This window comes from Canis aureus, chromosome 6 (genome assembly GCF_053574225.1).
Source record: "Canis aureus isolate CA01 chromosome 6, VMU_Caureus_v.1.0, whole genome shotgun sequence".
NCBI classification, from domain to species: domain Eukaryota; kingdom Metazoa; phylum Chordata; class Mammalia; order Carnivora; family Canidae; genus Canis; species Canis aureus.
Genome location: NC_135616.1, coordinates 1287494 through 1315155, shown reverse-complemented (window position 1 = coordinate 1315155; position 27662 = coordinate 1287494). Strand labels below are relative to the sequence as shown.

Below are 27662 nucleotides of genomic sequence, written 5' to 3'. Positions count from 1 at the left end.
CTGTGAACCTTCTAGACGAGCAAATTCCCAGGTCCCACCCCAGACACCTACTAAATCTGAAGCACTGGGAGGGACCAGCAGCCTCCCAGGTGACTCAGAGGTGTCCTGAATTGGTTGGACTGTGAACCCGCAGGAGCCGCCCCCGCCCCAGCTTCATGTCCAGCCATCCGGGCAGGGCTCTCAGAGCAGAGCAGAAGCTGGTGTGACTCACCCACGCGTGCACCCACAGAAAGGACGTTTCCAGAAGGGGCCCTTGATCAGCTGCACGCGTCCTTTGGCTCCAGCGCCGCTGCCTTAAGGCCACAAGCATGTGCTGTCCCGTCGATTCCACACAGGTTCCCACCCTGAGTGACTGGGTGACATGGGGACCCCACAAGGGCTCAAGGCGCAGGCCGTCCCACTCAGACGGCGACTGCGGTGCACAAAGCCATGGTCCCCGAGGGCTGCCCTGGGACACAGGGTCCCCTCAAGGACTGGCTGGCAGGAAACATCAAGAAGGGATGGGGAACGGGGCGTGCTGACGGGAAGCCGCCCCCCAGCAGCTCCTGCAGGGTTTGCGGTGTGCTGGTGCCCAGCGGGGGCTCGTGGGAAACAGGCAGGTGGGGCTGGGGGTGCTGCGGGGCGTGAGGACAGGCGCGACCATGTCCCCGGCGCCCGCGAGCTCCCAGACTCGCTGGGAATCACTGGGGAGCACGCGGCGCAATAGCTGCCCCCGGGCCCCCCAGTCGCCGCTGCCTCTGAGCCCGGCACATCTTGGCAGGTTTGTCCGCAGGATTCTCCCCGAAAGTTCTGTAAGATCACTGTGGGGCTGGGGCTGAAGGGGCCACAGGTGGGCGGCGGGCGGGAGAGGGCAGGGAAGCATCTTGGGAACACGTCTATATAAATAACCGACTATTTTAGTTTCCCTGCTAGACAAAAAGCCAAATATCAATTAAAATTTTTTGAGGGAAAAAAATAGAAGTATTAATCCCCACCTCACCCCCAGTGGCGCATGTGCCCTTCGCCATCTGTGAGGCTGTGCGCGGGCGTGGGTGCCTGTGGTCCACACACACAACACGCGACTCCTACTCCCATCCGGATAGTATGGGCGCCTCTCAGAAAGTATAACCGCTCTACTAATCCAACCTCTGAAATGACCAGATTTGGCATCTTTATAGGACGGGATGGGGAGGCATGTCCCCTCCGTGTGCCATCTCCCCGAGGACAGAAAAGGACATCATACTTTATTTTATGACCAACAGGTCATTCGTCTATATCTGCTCTCGAAAGCCACCGAGGACATTTTGCCAATCGCTAGGAGAAACTAAATAAACAGAGCCAAACAATGTCAGCTCCGCGGCTGAGTAATTATGAGGAATTCCTCTTTAAATAGAAGTTTAAGTCAATGTAGAAAGATCACTTTACAGGAGGCAGCTCGGGAAGAGACGGGGAGCCACCAGCGTGAGACCCTGGGGGTCGGGTTGGGGGAGCTGGAGAGGAGGCTCCCGGGCAGGCGGCGACCTGGAGGGGACCAGGAGGCCAGGTGCCCACTCCTCTAGCCGAGGCCCACGGCCTTGCCTCCGTCCCCGCGTGGGCAAGTTCCGATTTCAGACGCTTCATTCATAAAATGGCTCCTGTTCTGGGCCTGGGACCGAAACCTTGGCTCCGAGGGCCAGCTCTGCCCGTCAGCCTGGCCGCCGGGGTGCCCGTCCCGCTCTGCCCAGTCCCCGTGCCTTGCCCTGGGGAGGGGCAGGGTGTGGCGAGCTGGGGGCGCGGGGAGCTGGGCCAGAGGAGACCCGGGCTGGGAGTGCCTGGCGCCGGATTCACACGGCCCAGGCTAGACAGACGGACAGGCCGACGGCCGCTGAGCACCGCACAGGCCAGGGGCCAGGGCCGCGGCCAGGGAGGCAGAGGGCAGCGGAGGCCGGCGGACTTTGGGTGAGGCCGGGGAGCTGGAGAGGCCTTCCGGGAAGGGGACGCGGGGTGGGCAAAGGTGCAGAGGCTGCACGTGCCAGAGCGGCAGGCGGCGAGGCTGGAGCTGGGCCGTGGGGGGCACGATCGGCAGCGGGAAAGCGCTGGAATGGTCCCTCCCGACACAGGACAGAGGGGCTCCGAGCTCCCTCCACCCCGCTCGCCCACTCAGGGTGCGACGTGAGGGCGTCTCTACTGGCCAGACTCCCCTTCGACTGCAGGCACTGCGGGGCTTCCCAGGCCACCAACGGGGCAAAACCGCCCAGAGCAGCCCCTCACCCGGCAAAGTGTCCTGAGGCCCCCTGCCCCCCCCCCACATGCCAGGCACCCGGCCCAGCACCCCGGGTGCGAGGAAAAGCCAGCTGCGGCCCCTGCCCTGGGAGTCCGTGCACAGGGGCAGCGTAGAGGACCACTGAGCCACCAGGTGCCCCTTGTTCTAGAATTTCATACATACCACAAAGTTGGACGACCTTGACGGGGATACGTGTGTAGCCACCGCCTCGACTCCTACTGTGAAGGAACGACTGAGCTGACTCTATCAACCCCTCTCTCTCTCTCTCTCTCTCTCTCACTCCTTCTCTCTCTCTCTCCGTCCCACACACTTGCAGGACACATTTCAAAATAAATTGCAGACCTCGGTCCACCTCCCCCGACATAGCCTGGCATGCGTGCCATTCCCCAGGATGCAAGATTTATTTAAGGTGTATTTTCTTTTGATGTAAACTACATATATAATGAAATGCAGAAATCGGGAAGCCCAGGTGGCCCAGCGGTTTAGCGCCTGCCTTCAGCCCAGGGCGTGATCCTGGAGTCCCCAGATCAAGTCCCACGTCGGGCATGGAGCCTTCTTCTCCCTCTGCCTGTGTCTCTGCCTCTCTCTCTCTCTCTCTCATAAATAAATAAAATAAAATCTTTTAAAAATAATAATTTCTTTAAAAAAAAACAAAAAACGCAGAAATCTTAGGTGTATATTTGCTGGGTTTGGACAAATGACTACAGCCCGTAGAAGCCAAATCCCAGCAAGACACAGCCCACGGGCTTCACCCCCAAAAGCTCCCTTGCGGTGGGTCTCCACTTCCGACTTGAGAAGGCTCCTTCTGAGATCGTCACCTGAGGTGTGTGGACAAGGCGTGTGCCACAGTCTCAGCCAGGTGCCCCCAACAAAGGCGGCTAAGTGCCCCCCCATACGCCCACCTAGTGCAGGGCTGTGTTCCGGTGTCTCTCCCCCTGAACACCCGGGGTCCCCTCTCAGGCTCCAAATCCCCCTCGGGCCATGGCAACCGAAAGAGCTGCCCCCTTGAAAGCCAGATGTGCTTCACGCTGTGAAACAGCAAACCACAGGCCGAGTCATTCCACGTGCAGACCTGAGGTCCTGGAAGGCTTCTCAGGGGAAGTGGCACTCGAGTGGGGTTTTGAGGAATAAATAGGAGCTTGGCAGATGAAGCCAGAGAGGGCCTCCCAGAGCAGGTGCGCTACCTCAGGGGCGTCTACCCCGGTGTATGGGAGAACTCCGAGGATGCAGAATGGCTGGAATGCGGGCAGAGGAGGAGAGGAGGGCAGCCGGGCTCACAGGAGGAAGGGCCATGCTCCGTGAAGACGACTTCGTCCTATGAGGGGTGGGGAGCCCTGGGGAGGTGTTGGGCAGGAAAGTGGCATATCCAGACTCCCGTGTTTCAAGCTTCCCAGTGGTCTTGCCTCGTGCAGGAAGATATGAAGGCGGACGAGAAGGGAAGGAGAACCAGTGCAGGGGGCATTCCAGAAGCCCAGTCAGGAGCCAGCAGAGATGGTCTGTGGCGTCAGCATCCCTGAGACTTCCCCGGTGGGGGTGAGGGGGAGAAATGGCAAGAGCATGACCACAAGATGTGGCTGGAGACCAGAGAGGCTGGTCAGTGGAAATGTGGACGCCCCAGGCTGACCCGTCCCGCAGCTGCCACCTGCTACCAGCCGCACTGCCTCCTGCCGGGGAGGTTGCTGTCTGCATGGTGCGGGGGTGGTGCTGGACAGGCTGACAGGCCCACGGCACCCAAATCCACTCAGGCCCCTTCCTCTCCTGGCCAACGGGGAAGACTCCAGGCAACCCTAGAGGTTCTAGAAAACCACCCTTTTTGGGGAGCCGGGGTGGCTCCGACTCTTGATTTTGGCTCAGGTTGTGATCTGAGGTCATGAGATCAAGCCCTGTCTTGGGCTCTGTGCTCAGTAGGGAGTCTGCTGGAGAGTCTCTCTCTTTTCTCTCTCTCTCTCTCAAAATAAATAAATGAATCTTTAGAAAAAAAAGAAAATCAGCCTGTTTGGGCTCCTGTGCTGGCCGAGGTCCCCACCTGCGGGGAGCTTGAAACCCTGAAGTCAACCATGAACACCCCCTCCAGCATCAGGATGGTAGATGACCCCTTGAAGGTCCCTCCACCCATCCTGGTTACATCACAACACGGGTCCCGAGTTCAGTCAAGCTCTGCTCCGGGTGAAGGACAGGCAGGTGTGGCAGGCAGGTGCTCGGGAGAAAGGAGGAGTGGGTCCAGGTCCAGGTCCAGGTGGTGGCCCGCCTTCTGGGCACAGCGCTTCTAGGAGGTCAGGGGAGATACTCGTCTGCTGGGAATCAGGGAACTGCAGGCAATACTGAGAGGTGGCCTGGCCCCGAGGCAGGGTGGCCCCACCCCACCCCCCGCCAGGAACTTGGGAATGACTTGACCCCAGTGTGACTCATGACCCCTTCCTGGCCTCATTCCTCACAGTTTCCACGGATGGGTCATCCAAATCTCCCAGAGTAGGAAATGGGAACGTCCCAGAGAGGTTAGGTGACCTTCCCCAGATCCCACAGCAGCAGGCAGAAGAATCCGTTCCAGAGCTCCTTCCAGAGCTCCAGGCTCCTGACAGCTGCCAGCGGGGAATTTTAAATACACCCCACAAATCATTTCACAGTCAGATGAATACCCAGCATGGGCTCTGCGCCCACCCCACCCCCATGAAGTCCCCGGAGGGAGAGACTGGTGTGTGCACGCATGGCCCGGAAGCCAGCAGCTGGGTGGAAGGGACCTCTGTTCCACACACAAAACCCACCAAACGCCTTGAGGCAGGCCTGACCATGGTACCCAGGGTGCTTGCAGTATAGCCCTCGGCGAGCCCCTGGTGGCTGGGCATGGGGTGGAGGGGCGGGGGGAAACCTTTGCAAATTCAGTGACATCTCTGCTCAGACTCGACTTGGTGAAAGGCAGGTAGGGTCTGGGTGAGCAGCCAGGTGGCTGAGGCTGTCCGAGGGGTTCCCAAGGGTACCAGCCACAGGCATGTAGGGCGCAGAGGTGGCCAGTCTTGAGCCGGGGCAGCCATTGTGAGGGGGGTGCAGGGAGCCAAGACGGGAACCGGGGCCTGGGGCAGGCAGGGCCTCTGGGGCTGTGGCCAGCCCTTGCTTCCCTGCCCCTTCTGCTGCCTGGCCCCTGCTCCCTGAGCGCCCAGCACTCACCCTCTCATAGGATGGTCCTGTGGGTGTTGACTCTGGGGTGTAGTAGGGGCCTGGAAGTGGGAACAGAACCAGAAGTCTCTGAAGTCACCTCGAGGATTTCCAAATCAAGCCATTTCTGAATGGGGGCTTCACCCATGCCCGGGCCCAGCCCTACTGGGGCCTTTGAGCTCTCAGCCCCCAAGGAGGAGGAACCACTAATCTTATCAACTGGGCTCTGAGGAATTTGGCAGGGAGGGAGGCAGGGGCTCCGGGGAGGGACTGACCGGGCTGGCAGGCCCATCTCCCCCATTCCGGGCAGGCGGGAGTGTGCTCATTATTCATAGCCCTGCAATAAAGCCCAGTGATAAGCTGTCGCCTCCTCCACAACACAGACAGTCTTCAAGTTTGGAGCAAGGAACCAGATGAACAAACTGCCAGACCAGCCCCAGTGTGGCTGGGCCCGGTCCATATAACAAACAGTCCCTCGGCCTCCTGCCACAGCCTGTATCCCGGAGGGCTCCCTTTTCTTGGTCCCCCCAGCATGTCAGGAGTGTGTCTTCATTCTCCAGGTGCCATGCTCATCCCGCCCCAGATCCCCCTCCAGGGATGGAGCCTGCTTCCTGCCCGCCCAAAGCTAACCCTAGACCAGCTTGTTCCTTTTTTTTTTTCTTTAAAGAAAAGATTGTATTTATTTATTCATGAGACACACACAGAGAGAGAGAGGCAGAGACACAGGCAGAGAGAGAAGCAGGCTGCATGCAGGGAGTCCAATGTGGGACTCGATCCCAGGACCCCGGGATCACGCCCTGAGCTGAAGGCAAACGCTCAACCACTGAGCCACCCGGGGGGCCCCCAGCCTGCCAGTTCCAATCCCACCTCCCTGGGAGGCTCCCTGTGCCCCCTGGGCTGTGTTCCAGCCCAGGCAGAGGCAGAGCCATGCCTTAGGATGCTGGGCTCAGGTTTCCCCTCCCAGTGTCTCTTATCTCTAGTCTGGAAGCGCCAGATCACTCCCCTTCGAGGTCCCCAAACACCACCTATTTGATGTGTTTGCAGTTGTTCCTTGAGTAAATAAATGAATGCATAAGTCACAGAAAGAAGCCTACCTGGTTGCTGGAAGGAGCCTTCAGAGCAATCACACCGCAGCCAAGTTCACGAAAGCAGAGCAAATGGCAGGGGGCACAGCCAGCCAGAGGATGGGCTGCCCCCTGCCCTGGCACCTCAGTTCTTCCCTCAGGGCCTGGCATCCTCTACCGCCAGCAGGGCAACAGAGGTTCCTGGACAGGATCCACGCTCACAGAGCCCCAGAGTGGACCCCGTGGGCCACCAGGGGCCTCCTGGGGACAGTGGGCCAGGCCTTCAGAGCACAGACAGAGTGTGTTTTTGGCACCAGCTTGTGAGCGTCCTAAAGCGTTCAGTAGCCTGCTTTCCAGGGTCCAACGGGGACTGCCAGAACCCTGGCTGGGGAGCTCGGCTCTCCCTGCTTTGTCGGGCCTGCCACGTGGGGCCTGTGACCATGGGAAAAATCTGCTACCCGCCAGAGCCGTGAGCAGGCCCCAGTAGCCATCTCCTCAAGGAGGCTGCACCTGCTGGGACCTGGGCTCCCTGGGGCCTGCAGCTGGCCCTGAGCTCTGAGCCGTAGGGGGCGGCCAGGAAATGACCCCACCGCCCTCCCTGCATGGCCCCCATCCTGGGCAGGGCGCCATCAGGCCGGGCCTTCCTTCCTGGGGACCCTTCTCCCGGGATCCAGGCCGGGTAAGGCAGGGGCTGTAGCGACCGATGCCAAGCGCAGAGCCAGAGGAGCCACGCTGGGCTTCTCAGAAAAACATGACTCTCTTGCTCGGTACAAGCACATTTTGGAAAACATTTAAACAAAGAAAGCATGTGGGGAGAGTGGGAAAGGGGGAAGACGGGAAGGGCAGGAGAGGGCAACTTTTTTTCTTTTTTTTCTGGAGAACACTTATTTCTCTCTGAGTAGCCAAGCAAGGCCTAATCCCAGCAGTTTGGGGGCCAGATTCAATAAAAACTCTGTCTGCAGAGGCCTGAGCAAAGCCACAGAAAATAAATACTCGGTGGCTTGTCCGGTCTGCCGCCGCCTGGAGCCCCGAGGGCCGCTGCTGACTCGCCGCCCAGGGGGATGCGGCCCGCGTTGGACCGTCTCCGCGGCCGCTCGGCTTCCTCTCCCCAGTTAGGATCATTTAAAAATCCTAAGTAGAGTTTCCGGTGCGGAGGGGAGCACAGAAGAGAGCGTATTTGGTTGAAGGAAGGGAAAAAAGGAGGTCAGAGAAGCCAGTTTATTTTCAGTGAGAGCCCGAGGCTGGCGGACCGTCTCGCACGGGTCGTGTCCTGTTTGGGGTTCGGGCCTCCCCACCCCAGCCTCCCGCCTGCGTCTCCCTAGACGTGTCCTCACCCCCGCGGAAGGGAGGTCCGGTTCTCCCTCAGAGGGTGGCTCTCGTGGGTCCCCGGGGTGCCCCCTGCTCCGTGGGGCTCTGCTCCGGGGCCACCGAGGAACTCCAGACAAGGACATTCTGGGCTGCAGGCAGCGCCGCACTGCGCAGGGCCACGCCGGTCAAAATGGAACAGACTTCCTCAAACTGGGAAGAGCAGACTCTGACACTGAGTGGTGGGAGGGGGCAGTTACCAGGAGCCCAGAGGAAAAGAAGGTAAGGGGCTTCCAGAACCTGGGAGAGTCTTTGCGATGCCAGCCCACCGCCTTCCCGGTGATGGTGTCACTAGAATAAATTCCTTTCTTGTCTTAAGCCACTCATTCCTCTGCCTTTGGATTCTCAGAGAGGGACCAAACCTGATGTGTTTGGGGCACCCAGAGCTAGGTCCTCTTGCACCCCTGCGCCCCGGCCAGTGGGCCCGGTGGTGCAATCAGAAACAGGAAGATGACAGGAGTGCACCCCTAAGCCCCACGGGGGCCTAGAGACCCAAATCCCCAATTCTTTGTGAGGTCACAGGTCAAAACACATGGACAGCCATCCTGGGGCACGAAAAAATCCTAACTAATCCCAAAACATGACTGCTTTCCTACTCATGGGCTAGATCCGCCCTCAGACTGAGTGCCTGGTGGGTCAGGTCTGGAGGGCGGATCTGTGGGGGTGAGTTTGTGCTCTGCCCCCTCCGCCACTCTCTCCGTGCCTGTCCGGTAAGGTAACAGGGTCTGTCTTGACTTCTAGGAAACAGCAAAGCAGAAGGCCAGACGGCTCCAGGCCTGGCTCTGCCCCGGGGCAGCCTGAGCCTGGGGAGCTAGGTCCCCCTCTTTTGTCCGCTGCTACTCCTCAGGGCCCAGCGGGGCTGCCAAGGGGCCACAGACTCCGCCTATAAATACATTCCCCAGACATGACATTTCACCCTCAGAGAGCAACTCTATTAAGTTAAACACTGTTCTCCCCAAGGTCTTATTTGAAAATGCAAATACTCTTGAAAGGGCTGATTCCCAGAATGTGTGCCTTTGACGAAACTCACACTCGGAACTGATGGATAGGAGTATCCTGACTCGACCCCAGGCCTGTGGGGGAGCTGTTCCCTTCCTCTGGCAGTGACCGCTGTTCCCCAAAACCTCTCCTCGTGGCCTCAAAGTCACGGTCGGGTGGCTCATCGTATAAAAACACTCAAAGCCCAGTATTTGGGACAGAAAAGATAAGAAGAAAAGGACAAGTAGAATGTTCAAGGCAATCCTAGGTCTTGTCCCCACTGTGTAACACAAGGCAGTCACAGGTAGCTTAAAGCAGGCCTCGGAAGCGGGAGTAACTTAATCTTTGAGCACAGGAGCTGTATTTATGAGTGGTGGCATGTGAACTAAAACTCCAAGCTCTAAAGCACTTCCCCAGGAGCAGGGCTGAAACAGAAAAGACTTCTTAGCAGCCAGAGAAGATGTCAAAACCCATGCTTCAAAACACAAGCTCTTAATTTGTGGGCGAACCTTAGTCAAAACCTTCAAACTTATACTTTACGCACAGTTGTAACTGCCTGCATGAGCTGACACCCAAATCCAAGGTCGAGTAAACGGAGACAGGAAGGGGTACAAAGATCCAAACTGGTCTGGTCAGTTTGGAACGGGATGAGGGGCTCACCTTCATAGTGCTCTGAGGCCACGACCCAAGAAAATAGCAAGCTTCACTTGCAAGACTGACCACAAGCCACCAAGAAAGCATTCTGTTCTGCTTCAAGGATTATATGATAGATTCAAGGAAGATTTAGGGGCACCCGGGGGGCTCAGGCATTGAGCATCTGCCTTGGGCTCAGGGTGTGACCCCAAGGTCCTGGGATCGAGTTCCGCATCGGGCTCCCTGCAGGGCATCTGCTTCTCGCTCTGCCTGTGTCTCCGCCTTTCTCTGTGTCTCTCGTGAATAAATAAAATCTTAAAAAAAAAAAAAAAAGATTTAAGAAAGATTTATATTCAAAAGCAAGCAAAAAAAAAAAAGCAAGCAATGAACATAGCTCTATCTTTTAATGGGATATACTCATGTATCAGAGCATCAGGTTTCTTCTCGGCTGAGCCAGGAGTGGAGGTTTTACCGCAGGAGGCTGATTCCAGCAAGCTCTCCAGCTGCCTTGAAGCTCCATAGGAGGCAGGAAGAGAACTGGGCCCCGGCCCTGGCGCCCACATCCGTGAGCCTGAGCCATCCAGGCCAGGGACCTGTCAGCACTCAGGCCCCTGGGCCCTGGACCTACTGGGCTCTCTAAAGGTGGCGAGTGCCCCTGAGGAAGTCAGCCTCTGAGTTTAATTTAAATACCCACAGGCCACTTCTGGACAGCACATGACCCTTAAGGGGTTCCCCAGAGCCCTCTGCGGCTCCACAGAGAAACAAACTGCCCTGTTGTCAGGCATTCATTCATTGTACCCGCAATAGGGTTTTTTGTTGCTGTTGTTTTTTGCAGGTTTTCTGTACCTGCAACAGTCATTAAGCACCAACCCCGTCAGAAAAGGATCATCACGTGAAAAAGTCTGATGGGCTATCTGTCCCTCACTTTTTCTCAGTTCTTCCCTCCTTTCATAAGCAGATCTTGAAGCTTCTGAAACCAAGAGCTCTGTCCTACAAGGCTTTTGTTCTTAAGCTACAGCGAGCAGCAGAACCACACAAGAGACACGTTACAGAGGCAGGACCGCCCTGCCCCGCCATTAGATCTGCAGAATCAGAATCTCCTGCACCCTGGGTCCTGCCTGTGAGGCTCCCCACAAAGAATACAAAACCAACGATTGCAGGTGCTTTTCTACCAAAGGTTTGTCATTTAGACCCATAAATAGTGAGCCCTTTTTACAAACTGCTTCTCCGCAAGAACTGTCTGCGAATCCCTCAGGGATCTGCAATACCATGAGCCTTTTCACAGGGACATCTCTAGGGAATTCTCTGGGCAGATGTTTTTCCTACCGTGGATGTGAATAGCTATAGGGGAAGATCTGGGCCCCAGCCCCACCTTTGTGACCCTCACAGAGGCCTGACCGGCTCCCATTCTGTTGGGATCATCGTCCGTAGCTTCAGTGTTGCCAAGCTTGAAGGAGGGCTGAGAACCTGGAGGTTCTTGGGCCGCGAGGGCTGGCTGGGCAGGGCTCTACTTGCAAGGAGGTGAGGAAGGGAGACACCCAAATCAAAGGACACACGGGCCTTTTTTCACCTTGGGAACTTCTCAACTTGGAAAACATGAGGTTCTCCTTGCACCCCTGGTTTGCCTTGAGTGCACTTTAGAAAACGCATAGATTTGGTTTCAACTCAAAGTGGTTCATTGGGTACTTTTCAAGTAAAAAAAAAAAAAAAGAGTTTGAAGGGGTGTTTGGGTGGCTCTGTCGCTTGAGCGACTGACTCTTGGTTTCGGCTCAGGTTGTGATCTCAGGGTGGTGAGGCTGAGCCATTCATCAGGCTCCACACTCAGTGAAGAGTCTGCTTGAGGGGCTCCCCACCCCCTGCCCTTCCCAGCAATCACCTGTGCATGGGTGCTCTCTCTCTTTCAAATAAAAAAATCTTTTTAAAAAGTGAATTTAAGCAGTGAGTTAGTAAAAGAAAAATCTGAATTCAAGGTTGTACATTCCAGGTGGCAGGGGTTTTCTCTATTTTTTTAATTTTTAAAGATTTTATTTACTTACTTGAGAGAGCAAGTGAGAAGAGAGAGCATGAGCAGGGTCAAGGGAGAGGGGGAAGCAGACTCCCTACTGAGCAGGGAGCCCAACATAGGTCTCCAACTCAGGAGCCCCAGATCGTGACCTGAGCCCAAGGCAGACACTGAACCAACTGAGCCCCCTAGGCTCTTCAGGTGGAAGGTGTTGAATCTTGGTTCAGTTCAAGTCCCTGTGGTTCAAATAAACTCAACAAGCATTTATTTAGCACCTAGTTTTTTCCAGGGTTGGAGGTGGGACACTTTCTGTTCTTCGGGGAAAGGAGGTAACTAAACAAGCTTACTTCCTAGGAACAGGACCCCCCGGGAACAACGGCAGAGGGCATTGAGTTCTGGGTGATCCTGGCCTTGGGGGGGGGGGGGATGTGTGTATTTGGCACAGAACAGTGAATGAGGAGGGGTTTCCTATGCCGCGGATGAGCAGAGAGGAAAACAGAAGGGTCAGGACAGCTGTGGGGTGCATAAAGCCATAGATGAAAGGGAAGGGGTTTGGCAGAGGGGTGCCCGTGGGCTTGGAGAGGAATTTGGGGGCCACACGAGGACCTCATCCTGGGCTTCTGTGACCAAGACTGTCCTCACTTATGGTGTGAATCTCCATCAGTCCAATAAATTCTCTGGGCAGGAAGGGCCTTGTACTTATACACATATTTGTTTAATAGCTTTCTTTAGATATAATTCACACACCATGCAATTCATTCATTCAATTGAATGGTTTTCTTTTTAACATTTTCATCAGCTTTATTAAAGTGTAATTTATACACAATAAAATTCATCACTAAAATTACTTAAAGGTGTGCTATTTGGGAGCGTCGGGGTGGCTCAGTGGTTGAGCACCTGCCTTTGGCTCAGGGCGTGACCGCGGGGTCCTTGGATTGAGTCCCGCATAGGGCTCCCCACAGGGAACCTACTTCTCCCTCTGCCTGTGTCTCTGGCTCTCTCTGTGTGTGTCTCTCACGAACAAATAAATAAAATCTAAAAAAAAAAAAAAAAAAGCGTGCTATTTGATGAGTTTTGACAAATATGCAGAGCTGCCAACCATCACTACAATCAAGATATAGAACATTTCTATCCCCTCAAAAAGTTCCTCATGCCCGTTTGCACTCTATCCCTCCTCCCACCTGTAGCTCCTGGCAACCATTGATTTGCTTTCTTTCACCATTAGGTTTGCCTTTTCTAGAAAGTCAGATAAATAGGATCACACAACATTCAGTCCTTCATGTCTGGCGTCCATCACTTAGGATAATACTCTTGAGATCCATCCACCTTGCATTAATAGTTCTGAATGGCTTTTTGAATATTCACAGGCATGTGTCTACATCACCACCATCAATTTTAGAACATTTTCCTCATCTCAAGAAGAAGCAGCTCGGGGGTGCCCCGGTGGCTCAGCTAGTTGAGCGTCTGACTCCTGATTTTCAGCTCAGGTTATGATCTCAGGGTCCTGAGATCAATTCGAGTTGGGCTCCATGCTGTGAGTGGAGCCTGCTTGAGATTCCCTGTCGCCCTCTCCCTCTGCCCTGCCCCCTCTCCTACCCCTCTCTGGTCCACCTGCCCCCACCAAGACTCCCCACTTCCACACCAACCCAACGTTCTGTGTCTCTGGGTTGCCCTATTCTGACATCTCAAATAAATGGAATCTGACAATATGTGGCTCTTCGCATCTGTCTTCTTTCACCTAGCATCACATTTGCAAGGCCCATCATGATGTTCTAGCATGTGTCAGCACTTCACTCCTTTTTCATTTTAAAAGATTTTATTTATTTATTCACGAGAGACAGAGCCACAGGCAGAGGGAGAAGCAGGCTCCCTGAGGGAGCCCTATGCGGGACTCAATCGATCCCAGGACCCCGGGATCACGCCCTGAGCTGAAGGCAGATGCTTAAGCACTGAGCAACCCAGGCATCCCCACTTCATTCCTTTTTATGGCCAAATAACATTCTGCTGTGTAAGTATACCTTTTTTTTTTTTTTTTTTTGCTTACCCATTGTCAGTTGATGGACATTTGGGCAGTTTCCCCCCTTTGACTATTGTGAATGGTGCTCTATGAACCTTCCTGCTAAGTCATCCCCATTTCAACCCCCATGTTACACATGAGGACACACATTTTCACGTCTCTCGGGCATGTACGTAGGAGTGGCATTGCTGGATCACAGGATAACTCTAACTGTTCGAGGAATGGCCGGATGGTGTGGTATTTATATATTTATTCCAAGAAGAAGATGAATGACAGGATACCAGTGCTAATGAAAATCTGCTGGAGGCCAAGGTGAGCCCATGTTCAGGGGAGGGGGAGGTTACAAAAGCAATCAGCTCACCGCAAGTGGCACTGCCATCTTCCCAATCACAAATGCCAACTAGGAGGAAACAAATAGGGGATCCCTGGGTGGCTCAGCGGTTTGGCGCCTGCCTTCAGCCCAGAGCGTGATCCTGGAGTCCCGGGATCGAATCCCACGTTGGGCTCCCTGCATGGAGCCTGCTTCTCCCTCTGCCTGTGTCTCTGCCTCTTTCTCTCTTTGTCTCTCACGAATAAATAAATAAAATCTTAAAAAAAAAAAAAAAAAGGAGGAAACAAATACTGAGCCCGTACCTGCGACCACCCATCTAGAGACCCATGACATGTCCTTGTTGCTGCCACACTGCCCCACCAACCAGGGCCCGGGCTGGCTGTGAGTCTCAGGGGAGCACAACAAACACATCTGTGCCCCCAGCCCAGCATCGGAGGGGGACACTGAATCATGGATAAGCTCACTTGCCCAAGGTTGAATCGCTCATAATGATGAGGCTGGGATTCCAAAGCAGCCTATCTGGCCCCAGCGCCCACCTCTCTATGTTACCTCAATTATTCTTTCACAAGGACAAAGATGACATTCTTAATCACAGACAAGGACACTGAGGCTGAGTCAGATACCCTTTCCCAAGGTCCACACCAAGGCCTCCCTTTAGGACGGTGGGGGACAGAGCTCACATGCAGCGAGCTGCAGTGGTTGAGGTACAGGGGTGTACCTTCCTGTAATGCCGCCTCCTCCAAGAAGTTTTTCCTGACTGCTCCCCCAGGTGGGGTTACAGCTCCCCCATCGGGGCTCCAGCAGCTCCCAGGGATGCTCCCACCATGGCCCTGCTCACTGTGCACGACCACGGACATGTAGGTGGCCAATGCCCACAGACTGAGCTGACCTCATGCCCTGTGCATCTCCAGCACCCAGCCTGGGTTCCTGGCCCAAGCAGGGGCCAAACAAGCACATGGGGGACAAGTGGGTGAACTGCGACAGTGAGGTCCGGGTAACAAGTGACCGAGGGGTGGGCAGAGGGAAGAGCTGAGGTACCCAGAGCAGGAGAGGGTGGGGGGACCCCACGTGGCACAAGGACTTCCCGTGGGGAGCCCTGGAGGCAGCCTTGGGGCCCTGAGCTCTAACAGTCCGGAGAGGCCTCAGGTGGGGGTTCTTCTGTGCCTGGGGCCAGAGCCACGGCAAGGACAGCCAGGGCCTGTGTGAATGAGAAGAAGACGCCCTTCCTCCCTCAGGGACTCGGTCCTGGCCAGGCCCCGTGAGCCGCCACAGATGCCCTCAGCGGGGCCCTTGTGTGGGACACAACCTGTGCACCGTGTGTGAGGTTTTCTGGGGGTGGGGGTGGGGGTGGGGGTGGGGTGTGCATGCGGGGGTGTCCACGGGGAGGTGTGCACAGCCAGGGTAGATGCCATGTGTGCATCTGTGCTGCAGTGTGCAAATCCCCAGCCGGTTGGCCTCCGAGCGAGGAGGGTGGGAGGCAGAGGCACGAGGGTCCCACGTCCCACAACTAGAAACGGGGTGCCTTTCAGAGGAAGTGACATGGTTTCCTCCTGTCCCCGGAATGGGCTGATGGCAGTCCCCGGCTCTGTCCCCAACCGGCGGATGGTGCGGGCTGGGCAGGCCACACGCTGGCCCCCCTGCGCCAGGCCTGCCCCCTCAGCGCCCAGGCCGCTTAGTGGGGGGAGAGGCGGGAGGGGCTGAGAAGAGGACTCTGGGAGGGGAAGTGTCGCTCAGGGGCTGGAGCTGCCTGGCCTGAGAAGGCCGAGGCCCAGCCGGACACCGGGGGCGGGCGGCTCTGGGGGTGCAGCAGGTCCTGGCCGGGAGCCCCATTCCCCCAGGAAGGGGCTGCACGGACCCCAGGCGGACTCGACTGCCGACCCCAGGACGCTGCGGCCCCCACGATGGCACCGGCCGTGGGTCAGCGGCCTCCTGCCCCGGGAGCCCAGGGCCACGCAGGGCGCAGAGTCCGGGCCACCTGAGGTCTGGGGGAGGAAGCTGCGGCCCCTGGGCCTCGCGTGTCCCGGGGACGCCTGGCCTCGGCGGGGGCAGGGCAGCTGCCGCTCCCAGGCTGTGACCCTCCACGGCCACGGAGCCGGGCTCCCGGGGTCCCCGAGACTGTCTGCGCTCTGGGCGCCTGACCCGCGCCGGGGTCCTGAGCCACACCTCGCGGGGGGAAGAGAAGAGCCCCCCAAGGGCCGCGCTCGACTGGGGGGCACAGGCAGCCGGCTGGCCTTTCCCCGCAGGAGCTCCCCGAACACTGGCTCCCCGGGAGCTCCTGTCCTGCGGGCCCTGCCCAAGGCGGCGGCGGGAGGGGGCGGGAGGGGGCCGTGGGCTGGGGGGCGCCCGGCCCGGGGCCGCTGTCCTCGCAGCGCCCACGCACCGTCTCGGGGGGCTGGACCCCGCGAGTGGGCGGCAGGGCCCGGCTCCGTGGACAGGAGGGCCGGCAGGTGTGCGGGAGTGGCCGAGGGGCCACACGGACCAGCCCCCCAGGAAGGTCCCGCGGGAGCTGCGCCCCCACAGCGCGGGGACAGCCCCCCCTTGTGCTGAGGGCAGAGCTCCCATCAGGGAACCCCGAGTCCCCTGCGGTCCGGTGCTGCGCGGAGCCACGGTCCTTCATCCCTCCTCAGTCCCCTCCTCCCTCCTGCGCCCCGCTGGGGATCGCCCCCCACCTTCCCATCTTACAGATGTGACACCGAGGCCCTGATGGGAAAGGTCCCAGGGTGGCAGCTACCGGGCACCGACTGAGGGCTTCCCGGCATCTCCCCGCAGCGCGGGGTGCTCTCTCCATTTCACAGAGGCTGGGAGCGGTCAGGGAGCCCCAGCTCCCCGGCCAGGAAGACGAGGGCATTCTGAGGGGGCCCTTGCTGGGGACCCCAAGCCCCAAACCTCACTGTCCCACACCCAGGCATCGAACCAGGTACGTCCACTGAGAAAGACAGTGCCTCCCAGTCACGTCTGCCAGGAGAAGCCTGGTGAGGCCGGCAAGTCATTTCATCTGAGCTTGTTTCCTCCCCTGTTAAATGGGGGTGATAAGGTAACAGGGATATTCAGGGCTTGTAAGACTTCAGTAAACAGCGCAAATAGGGCCTTCTTTTTGAGGCTCTCATTACTTCTTCTTCAATCCCGTTCCCTCTCCAAAGTGACCTGGGTGTGATATTTTAAGTGATTTCTCTGAAAGCATTCTCAAAGGTTAAGAATGATACAGAGGCTGATTAGGCATCTGACCCTGACAAAGTTTCTGGACTTCTAAGACAAGCGTCCTCAGTCATTTATTGAGGTGTAACCTACATACAATAAAATGCACCCATCTGAGAGGATGCTGAGTTTTGACAACTATATACACCCACACAGCCACTTCAATGGCCATGGGACAGTCCCATCATCCCGTAGAGTTCTCTGCCCCATCCCAGTCACCCCTTGCCCCCAGCCCTCCTCCCAGACAACCAAAGGTGGGCCTTCTATGGATTATGAAGTAGATTTGCCTCTTCTAGGGTTTACCCAAGGAAGTCATACACTATGTGTTCCTTTGTGCCTGGCTTCGATTCATACACTGTTGCTTATATCAGCAATTTGATCCTTTTCTTCCCACACTAGGACCTAACAAGTGAGTGGGTTGCTGCCAACACGGCTCCTGGGACAGGCTGGGCCTAGGAACCGGTGGGGTCCTGCTCTGATCCGTGACACCTCCAGCGTTGGAGATGGCCTGGCCCAGGGTAGGCGCTCAAGTTGGAAGCAAGTTAAATTGATCAACCATGCAATATTTGTGAAAGGCATAAACCACCAGATCTGGTGGTGAGTCATCTCGTTGCTTTGCGAGCAGCCCCACCAGCGTGGGGAGGAAGGGGGTAAAACCTAAATAGGACGGAGTAGAAAGGACGGTTTTAAGAAGAGGCGTTAAGCCACCGGGGCATAGTCCCCGTGCTCCTTACCCAGCCTAGCCGGCCGCCCCCGCCCCCGCCCCCGCCCCCGCCCCCGCCAGGGATAATTAGAAGCTCGACGCCTCGGTCCCTTCCCCGGGGAGGCGGCCGCGCTCCCCGAGTGAATGGGCTCCGAGGAATGAATGACCACACAGTGGCCTCATTGTTGGCGGCCGGAGAAACTGAGGCCAGAGGGCGGGCGGGAGGGCCGGGTGACTGGAGGCTGGGTCACCGCGTGAGTCAGCGGCGCAGACGGGCGAGATCGCGGTCCTTAAGGTTTACAGGGCGGCCCGCGCCCCGCCTGGCCCAGGTCTCCGCGCCCCGCTCGGCCACCACGGCTGGGCGCCCGACAGGGACGTCCCCACCCCCCGCGGTGGCCGGGGCGGGGGGACCTGGGCGGTGGGGACGGGGAGGGAGGGAGGGAAGGGGCGGGGCGGGGGGACCTGGGCGGTGGGGACCGGGGGGAGGGAGGGAGGGGGCGGGGCGGGGGGACCTGGGCGGTGGGGATGGGGGGGGAGGGAGGGAGGGGGCGGGGCGGGGGGACCTGGGCGGTGGGGATGGGGGGGGAGGGAGGGATGGGGGGGGAGGGAGGGAGGGGGCGGGGCGGGGGGACCTGGGCGGTGGGGACCGGGGGGAGGGAGGGGGCGGGCGGGGGGACCTGGGCGGTGGGGACGGGGAGGGAGGGGGCGGGGCGGGGGGACCTGGGCGGTGGGGATGGGGGGGGAGGGAGGGGGCGGGGCGGGGGGACCTGGGCGGTGGGGATGGGGGGGAGGGAGGGGGCGGGGCGGGGGGACCTGGGCGGTGGGGATGGGGGGGAGGGAGGGGGCGGGGCGGGGGGACCTGGGCGGTGGGGATGGGGGGGAGGGAGGGGGCGGGGCGGGGGGACCTGGGCGGTGGGGACCGGGGGAGGGAGGGGGCGGGCGGGGGGACCTGGGCGGTGGGGACCGGGGGGAGGGAGGGGGCGGGCGGGGGGACCTGGGCGGTGGGGACGGGGAGGGAGGGGGCGGGGCGGGGGGACCTGGGCGGTGGGGATGGGGGGGGAGGGAGGGGGCGGGGCGGGGGGACCTGGGCGGTGGGGACCGGAGGGGGCTGGGGGGAGGGAGGGGGCGGGGCGGGGGGACCTGGGCGGTGGGGACGGGGGGGGAGGGAGGGAGGACCTGGGCGGTGGGGCTGGGGGGGCGGGGCGGGGGGACCTGGGCGGTGGGGCTGGGGGGGCGGGGCGGGGGGACCTGGGCGGTGGGGACGGGGGGGAGGGAGGGAGGGGGCGGGGCGGAGGGACCTGGGCGGTGGGGACGGGGAGGGAGGGAGGGGGCGGGGCGGGGGGACCTGGGCGGTGGGGACCGGGGGGGGCGGGAGGGGGGGACCTGGGCGGTGGGGACCGGGCGGAGGGAGGGGGGACGGATAAGGGAGGGATGGGGGCGGGCGGCGGGGCGACAGGGACCGGGGAGGGGGGCTGGGGGCGGGGCGGGGGCCTGGGGGGACGGGGGAGCGGGGCCAGGGCCGCGCCGCAGCTCGGCCTCCTCGGCTCCCGGCCCGCCCGCTGTTGGCGGCAGCTCCGAGCCGGCCGGGCCGCTGGAACCTGAGCCCCGGGTGGCCCCCACCCCGCCGCGCTCCTACCTGCGCCACCCGCGCGGCGCCCCGGGAGGCGGCGCGGGCCCTGGGAGCGCGGCGCCGGGTAGACGGCGCACGGCCGGGCACTGTCTCCTCCCGGCGCCGCGGCCGCGCCCCCCCCCCGACCGCGGGCGCCCCCTCTCCCCGCGGGCACCTCCGAGCCGGGCCGGGGGCGCGCATAGGCCGGCCGGACCGGCGACCCGGCCCCGACCCGGTTCCCGGCTGCTCCCCCGCAGGAGCCGCGAGCGCCCCGCCCCCTGCAGCCGTAACCCTCCCCTCCCCAGCACCCGCACCCAGGGATGCTCCCCCTCCTCCCCCTCCCCTCCTCCTGGCCCCCTCCCCGCCCAGTGGGACCGGGAAGGGGGGAAGGATGCAGTCACGGAGGGGACCCGGGCAGACGCCGCCTGGCACCCTGTGCCGTGGGGGTGGGGGTGGGGGTGGGGCGGGGGTGAGGTGGCGGCCCGGGGTCACCCGGAGGGGACGCGTCGAAGAGGGCCGGGCGGAACCAGCGCCCTGCGGGTCCCAGGGGGGTGGGGTGTGCGCTGCGGGACTTGATGTGGCCCAGAATACGTCCTTAAATTTTTAAAAACAGTCTCGCTGTATAGAGAACACTGGAACCTTTAAGTTCCCATCCCCTTGCCTGAGTCCAGAGTGAAACTCCAAACATACTTATTAAGAAACTGTTGCTTTATTTTGACTCGTTTACATAAATTTTCCACTTTGGGGGGGATGGTGGTGGGCTTGTGGAATCCCTAAAATAACTTTTAATGGAGCGAAGCCTTCCATTATGGGAAGCGCCTAGACGCAGGAGGCGTCTGGAGGCCTAGGTTCCCGTCACAGCCCTGCCACCAACTGGCTGAGTGACTGAGGCACATCCCCGCCCCTCCCGGCCAGTGTTAGGAAAGCGGATGCCACCCCCCCACACACACACACCTCCACCCCAAAGGAGAGACCAGAGAGCTGTCTGAACCATGAAGAGACTGGGGTTTCCTTCCTCAAAATGTTCTGGTACTATAGAGAGCCACCGTGGAGCTGAGAGTAAAAATAAAAGAAGTGAAGGCAGTTTGCTTTTGTCAACGGTGCCCTCGGTGCCTAACTCTGGTTATAGTAGTGGCTCGGTCAGGGTCACCTTCAGGATCTGTGCAGGTCCATTAATTATATACTGTCCTATCACCATGGGGGAACATCCCATCACTTCAGAACCTTCAGACCTTTGTACAGTTCTCCCGCAGCAGGACATGTGGGGAGGGGCACCAAGGGCCTGGCAGGAGGGACTTTTGCTAGAGGCAAAGAAGAATGAAGGTGGACAGGTGATGTCAGCTTGATGTGTCACATTTCAGGGAGCCATAACAGACCTGACCACGGAGGCCCTACCCACCCAACCACCAGGGCTCGGAGAGGCTGAGTAATGTGGAATGTGGACACCCGAGTGAAGCAGCCATGAAGCTTTACTACCTGGTCAGTCAGTGCTCTGGTAACCTGTCTGGCCCCTTTCCTCCTCTCCTCTGTTCTGCAGGTGTGGGGTTGGGGAGGCGCCAGTGAGAGAAAGCCCACAGTGATTCCATGTCCCCTTTGCCGCCGTCCCCCCCCCCCCCCCCCCAGTGACAAACACATGCATTTCTGTGATGGGCCAGATGTGGCAGTGGGAGAGAAGCAGAGTTTAATCTAAAATGGTGGAATGGAAAAAAAATAAAAATAAAATATAAATAAAATGGTAGAATGGTGGGAAGAATGAAGAGAAGGTGATTAGTGCTCAACTCAGAGAAGACAGGGGAACAATTACTTTAAAAGGTTTTAATTGGTCTTGTTCTGAAGAACTCACTTGTCCTGTGCTAAAATCCCAGGCCAGCTCAGACCTGCAGCTCCGGATTGCCCAAGTGCCTCCCTGTTTTCCCCTTTGAACACTAGCTCTCAGAGCAAATGCCTCTATCACCCGACCTCTGATGTTTTCTCCCTTTTGAGGTGTGTGTGTGTGTGTGTGTGTGTGTGCGCGTGTGTAGTTAGCTGGCTGCTTATCTATCTTTATATAGCAGGTCTCCAGGCTGGCAGGTCAGAGGCTTGGCCAGAGCAGGACCTCTCTAATTTACTCTCCCAGCCCTGCAGCCTGACTCACTTGGGGCGGGTCTACATCACAGTCTAAGTATACTGAATGAGGAAGGTGGCTTCAAGCAAACTGGAAACCATTTCGAAGACGAGAGTAGGCACACAAGTGAACACATAGCTACTCAAACCACAGCAGCCAACCAATGGGGGTTGGGGGGGTGTCCTCCACCAAACCCCAAACTAGTTTTAAAGTTGTTTACAGATGATTGGTTTGCACTAGGTAATAAAGCTAGGCTACTTCCCACCACGTGGACTGCTTGCATCTCGAAGGGAGAAGATGGGTTAGATCGACTCTTTGAACAAATGGCCAATTCTAGGGCTGGGGCAGGAAATACTGGAGCCTAGAGCATTTTGTAGTGCCAGGAATTAGGGAAGTGCTCCAAGATCACAAGGATGGGGATGGAAGAGGAACCAACCTGAAACAGCTCCTGGTAGCCAAAGCTGCAACAGTGTGAGCAAAAGTAAATAAATAATATATTGGGTTTTCATCCAAAGTATAATAAAATAAGTATCCATGAAGGAATTCATACTGATACCAAGAAATGATTGAGGCATAAATAAGTAAGTGAGGGAGAAGAGTCAAATCTCCTGTATTCCCTCAAGGAAGTGGAGCTTTATTCTCCGCCCCCCTGGAGTGTGGGCTGCACTTAGTGACTTCCTTCCAGAGCATACAGCAGAGAAAGGGTGGTAGGAGAGAATACCTGTGCAGTGGGGAGACCTGGTAAACACTACCCCAGTGAGGCCGCCCAGCGAGGAGGCCAAGGTCAACATCGTTGCGGGTAAGTCATACTATTAGCATGCCTCCCTGATCTGATGTGATGAGACCAGCACGTCACCCCTCCCCGAACCCTACTCTAACCGTGAGGAAAATCATCAGACACACCCAACTGAGGGACATCCTATCATTCATCTGACCGGTACTTCACAAAACCTTTAAGATGATCAAAAACAAGGAGAATTTGAGAAGTCATCATAGCCCAGCAGAGCCTAAGGAGACATGAAGATTAAATAGAAGCTGGTACCCTTGGTGGATCCTGGAAGAGGGAAGGATGTTAGGGAAAACTAGTGGAATCGGAATGAAGTATCAAGTTTAGTGAAAGGTAGTATACTGTTGCAAGTCCTGAGTTCTGGTGACAAATGGCACCATAGTAATATAAAATGTTAACAATAGGGGAGGGTGGCCCGCGTGGCTCAGCGGTTTAGCGCCGCCTTCAGCCCAGGGCGTGATCCTGGAGGCCCAGGATCGAGTCCCACGTCTTCGGGCTCCCTGCACAGAGCCTGCTTCTCCCTCAGCCTGTGTCTCTGCCTCTCTCTCTCTCTTTCTCTCTCTCTCTCTGTGTCTCTCATGAATGAAAAAGTAAAATCTTAAAAAAAAAAATAGGGGAAATTGAGTGCAGGATATATATATATATATATATATAAAATCTTTAAGAAAAAAATAAAAATTAAATTAAAAGAAAAATAAAAATTAAATTAAAAGAAAAAATAAAAAAATATTTTAAAAGAAAAAGTAAAACAAACAAATGGGTCTGGCATGGGTTTTGATACCACAGGACTTAGGGGTCCTAAGGAGAAGGAGATGGGCTGACAATGGAGCCCAGAGAACCTGAGGGAGACTTCGGAAACTCTGTGAGTTGACCAGGCAGGGTAAAATAACTTGGCTTTTAAATCATTTTGTGTGTTGTGTTTTTTTATTTATTCATGAGAGACACAGAGAGAGAGAGAGAGGCAGAGACACAGGCAGAGGGAGAAGCAGGCTCCATGCAGGGAGCCCGATACAGGACTCGATCCTGGGACTCCAGGATCATGCCCTGGGCCGAAGGCAGGCACTAAACCACTAAGCCACCCAGGGATCCCCCATTTTGTGGTTTTAAAGCAGCTTGCTGCATGTTGCCGAAACCAAAACATAATGCCATCTTGAAATTCTTCTACATGTAAACTTAAATTTTTAGTTGCTTAAAAAGAAAGTACATTAGGGGCACCTGGGAGGTGCAGTGGGTGGAGCTTGGGAATGGATCTCGGGGTTGTGGCTTATAGCTCCACGTTGGGTATAGAGGTTACTTGAAAATAAAATCTTGAAAAAATACATACATATATATAAAGTTCAAAGGCAAGCAAAAGTAATCTCAGGCGTGAGGTGTCAGAAAAGTGGTTATTGGTATTGGGGGTGGCTGGCCAGAAATGAATGACGGAGCTTTGAGGTATTAGTGATATTATGGGTTTTGACCTGGGAGCTGGTTATATGGATGTATTTAGTTTGTGAAAATTCATGAAGATGTTTGCTTATGGTCCATGCACTTTTCTGTGTGCAAGTTAGATATCAATAAAAGGATCATAAATGATAAAATCAACTTCTTATCAAACATTAAACTTTAGAGCTGGGAAAGACCACCGTCCCTCTCCCCCAGGAGGCAAAACCTAGAGTGGTCGCTAGTTGTGCCTGTCCCTGCTGACCGGGGTTTCCCACTGGACGCCTCTGTGGAGCAGTGGGAACCCTGCAGCCCGCCACCAGGTGGGGGAGAGGACCGTGGGGAGAGCAGCACCACCCCACCCCCGGGGGCGACCTTACACCATACTCCCACTCATCTCTGCCTCAGCTTGCCCCTGGTAAAGAGGATCCCCAACTACTGTGCTGTATCTGTAGATCCCCCAAAAATATCTCCCTGCCATTGATCAGACTAGTCTTTGTCTTTCGGACTCCTCAGATTTTTTAAAAAAGATTTTATTTATTTATTCATGAGATACACAGACAGGCAGAGACACAGGCAGAAGGAAGAGCAGGCTCCCTGCAGGGAGCCCAATGTGGGACTCCATCCCAGGACTCCAGGATCACCCCTGAGCCGAGGGCAGATGCTCAGCCGCTGAGCCCCCCAGAAGCCCCAGGAACTTCTCAGATTGTATTGTGTGCAATAGGTCCCTGGAAGTTTTACACCTGGAAAATCAGGGGTGAGGGAAATGTTGGTGACTCCAGCTCTACTACTGAGTGATGAAGGCTGACCTGGGGCTAAAAGGATGGAGTCTGACCCCAGCTCTGTCTTATCCAACTCTGACCTCCAGGGTTCTTCAGAGGACTGACTTGGGATCCAGCAAAGGGGACACAACTGACCCAGCATCACCAGGCTAATGCTCCCTCACTGTGCTTATCTCTGTAATGTCCTCTTAAGGGTCTGGCTAAACAGGCTGCTGCTGTGACCAGGAGTTTAATTGTTTCCTTAAATAAAGGTTTTTGTTTCCATAATTTCTTTTATTGAAGAAAAAAAAAATCTAGAAAAGTGAAGAGGCACGACACCCAGAATTTACTTGTCATTCCAGCACTCAAAAATGCAGCTACCTGAAAGTTTTCACATTTTGAAGGATCACCTATCATGGCACTACATTCTTGTGTTTTTTTTGTTTTGTTTTGTTTGTTTTTTTGTTCTTATATTTAATTTTTGTAGCTAAGTTAAGCAGGAGAATGGGAATTCTTGGTTTGCCATTGTTGGGAGTTGAATGGTTCTCCAGAGACTTCTCCGGAGGTCTGGAAGATGGGTGGAGTAGAGTCATGGGTAGGGTGGAGGAATGGGGGACAGGGCCTACACCCGGGACATCCCATGGAGGCTTTTAGAAGGGTTTTTCTCTCCCCGGATTATACTATCCAACTCACAAACCAATCCTTTGGGAACTGGGTTTGGCTGTAAGGTTGGGTTACCTTTTTTTTCTTTAAGTATTTTTATTCTTTTTTTTTTTTTTTAAGTAAACTCTACCCTCAACTTGGGGTTGAACTCACATCCCCAAGACCAAGAGTTGCACACGCTACCAAAGTCGCATGTTTTATAGACTTAGCCAGCCAGACACTCCCTAACTTTTTTTTTTTTTTTTTTTAGAGCAATGTAGGTTCACCTGCAGCTGAAAGAAGCGCTGTGGAGAGATCCTGCAGACTCTTCACTCAGTTTCCCCCAATGAGAACATCTTTCATTAAGTTTGTCTTTTGGGGGCACGTGGCTGGCTCAGTTGGTATAGGGTGCAACTCTTGATCTCAGGGTTGTGAGTTCTAGCCCCCCATTTGATAGAGTTTATTTAAAAATACAATCTTGTTAAAAATATCTTCTTTTGTGATCTGATGGACTTAAGAAGCTTAGCCCAAGGTCATCGAGCTAAATCATTCCCCTTCTTTTACTGGTAAGAAAACTGAGGGCAGCCCGGGTTTTAGCGCTGCTTTCAGCCCAGGGTGTGATCCTGGATTTCCAGGATGGAGTCCCGCGTTGGGCTCCCTGCATGGGGTCTGATTCTCCCTCTCCCTGTGTCTCTGCCTCAGTCTCTCTCTCTGTGTGTCTCATGAATTAAAAAAAAAAAAAAAAAAAAAGAAAGAAAAGAAACAAAGAAACTGAGGCCCAGGGTAGGCAAGTGACTTTCCTAGGCTCACAGCTGGGAATGGCAGGCTCTAGGCCCTCGCCCCTGGGCCTCTGGGGCTTTGTGCACAGGGGGTTTCATTTTCTGTTCTCCAGACTGCCTGAGCTGAGTCTGGCCTGGCAAGTAGAAGTTCTTCTTGCCCAGTGGTAAAGCTGTAAAGGTTTATTTTTCACCTGTACTCTGCATCCAGGATGGGCTGGCTGGAGCAGAGTGGGGGAGGGGGGCTCTGCTCTGCGAGGTCCCCACTAAGAGGGTTCCGTCTCTGTGTGTGCATGATTGCCCAAGTCCAGAAAGCAGGAGCACGGCGCCTGTAGGCTGGATCGGCCGCTCGCTTTGCACTCTCAGGTGGAGTGGCTGCAGGTGCTTTAAGGGGGCGAGGAGGGGCAGCCCGGGTGGCTCAGCGGTTTAACGCTGCCTTCAGCCCAGGGCGTGATCCTGGAGACCCGGAATCGAGTCCCACGTCAGGCTCCCTGCATGGAGCCTGCTTCTCCCTCTGCCTCTGTGTGTGTGTGTGTGTGTGTGTGTCTCCCTTTTTGTGTCTCTCATAAATAAATAAATAAAATTTTAAAAAGGGGGGGGCAAGGAAATGTGTTTCTTTCGCTTTTTTTTTAAGATTTTATTTATTTATTCATGAGAGATGCAGAGAGAGAGAGGCAGAGATACAAGCAGAGGGAGAGAGGCAGGTTCCCTGTGGGGAGCTGGATGCAGGACTCGATCCCAGGACCCCGGGATCACACCCTGGGCGAAAGGCAGACACTCAACCACTGAGACACCCAGGTGTCCCAAGGAAATGTGTTTCAATCTTTGTGAATGGAACCAGAAATATTTGTTGAGCACCACGAATGAATGGCCCAATAACCCTCCGTCTATCAGGAGAGACAGGCTTTTTGAATTGGTCACTGGCAGGCTTCTTTGCGATTAGAATGCTTCTTTTCTTTTTTCTTTTTTTAATTTTTATTTATTTATGATAGTCACAGAGAGAGAGAGAGAGAGAGAGGCAGAGACACAGGCAGAGGGAGAAGCAGGCTCCATGCACCGGGAGCCTGAAGTGGGATTTGATCCCGGGTCTCCAGGATCGCGCCCTGGGCCAAAGGCAGGCGCCAAACTGCTGCGCCACCCAGGGATCCTGTAGAATGCTTATTTTCTGATTTCACGTTTTTTGATTGTTGTACTGCCTTCTGAGGCCATCTCCCACAGGCCTGGGCCACAGTCCGTTGGTCCTACAGCTGTATGTCTCCGGGGAGAGAAAGCCTGGGGAGACATGCCTGCATCCCCCAGCCAATGAACTCTGGAAGCTTCTCTCTAAAATGCTAATATAATCTGAGGCTGTGTTAATAAAAGGGAGATGACGGTTCTGGAATATCATGTTAATACTTGGACTACTTTCTTTCTTTATTCATTTGACACTCGGGCCTAGGATACTCCAGACCCAAATCACTGCGATCTGGGTACCTTCCAACTTGCAGCTGGAGTGCTGACTAGGTGAGGATCCCCAGAGCAGGGTGACCTTGACGATGAGGGACCTGGGACAATCACCTGACGGAGTGGGCGTGCTCAGTTCCTACTTGGGGACTTGGAGGACATCAGTAAAGTCTTCAAGAGCTGACAGGTGGAAGTACATTATTTTTGCTGTGTGGCTGCTGAAGGCAGAAGGTCGGTGAATGGACGCGAGTGGTAAGCAGGCAAACTTCAGCTCCCTGTGGGGTCCTCCTTTTGACTAGAAAGTCCACCAAGGGAAGAGCAGTTTTCCTTGAAATGCAGGGAATTCACAGTCCCTGAAAGTCTTCAAACAGGCTGGATGATCCCTCTTATGGATCATTTTGAAAGATCTTCCCGATTCTGAGTCCATAATTCCCAAGG

The 27662-nt window shown here is 56.2% G+C and overlaps 2 long non-coding RNA genes across 10 annotated transcripts; one reads left to right on the top strand and one right to left on the bottom strand.

Annotated features, from left to right (window-relative positions):
- Positions 1–2624: 2624 nt before the first annotated feature.
- LOC144315378 (uncharacterized) lies at positions 2625–5564 on the bottom strand. Its single transcript, XR_013381069.1, has 2 exons — positions 5405–5564; positions 2625–4508 (listed from the first exon to the last, which is right to left on the bottom strand). It is a non-coding gene; the product is annotated as an uncharacterized LOC144315378 (long non-coding RNA).
- Positions 5565–14862: 9298 nt separating this feature from the next.
- On the top strand, positions 14863–27137 carry LOC144315377 (uncharacterized). 9 transcript variants are annotated; one of them, XR_013381065.1, is made up of 5 exons: positions 14863–15106; positions 17377–17495; positions 20651–20768; positions 22017–22192; positions 24471–25268. It is a non-coding gene; the product is annotated as an uncharacterized LOC144315377 (long non-coding RNA). The 9 variants fall into 9 exon arrangements; XR_013381062.1 differs by having other exon boundaries at positions 22017–22513; XR_013381064.1 differs by lacking the exon at positions 24471–25268 and adding an exon at positions 22352–22698.
- The last annotated feature ends 525 nt before the right edge of the window (positions 27138–27662 follow it).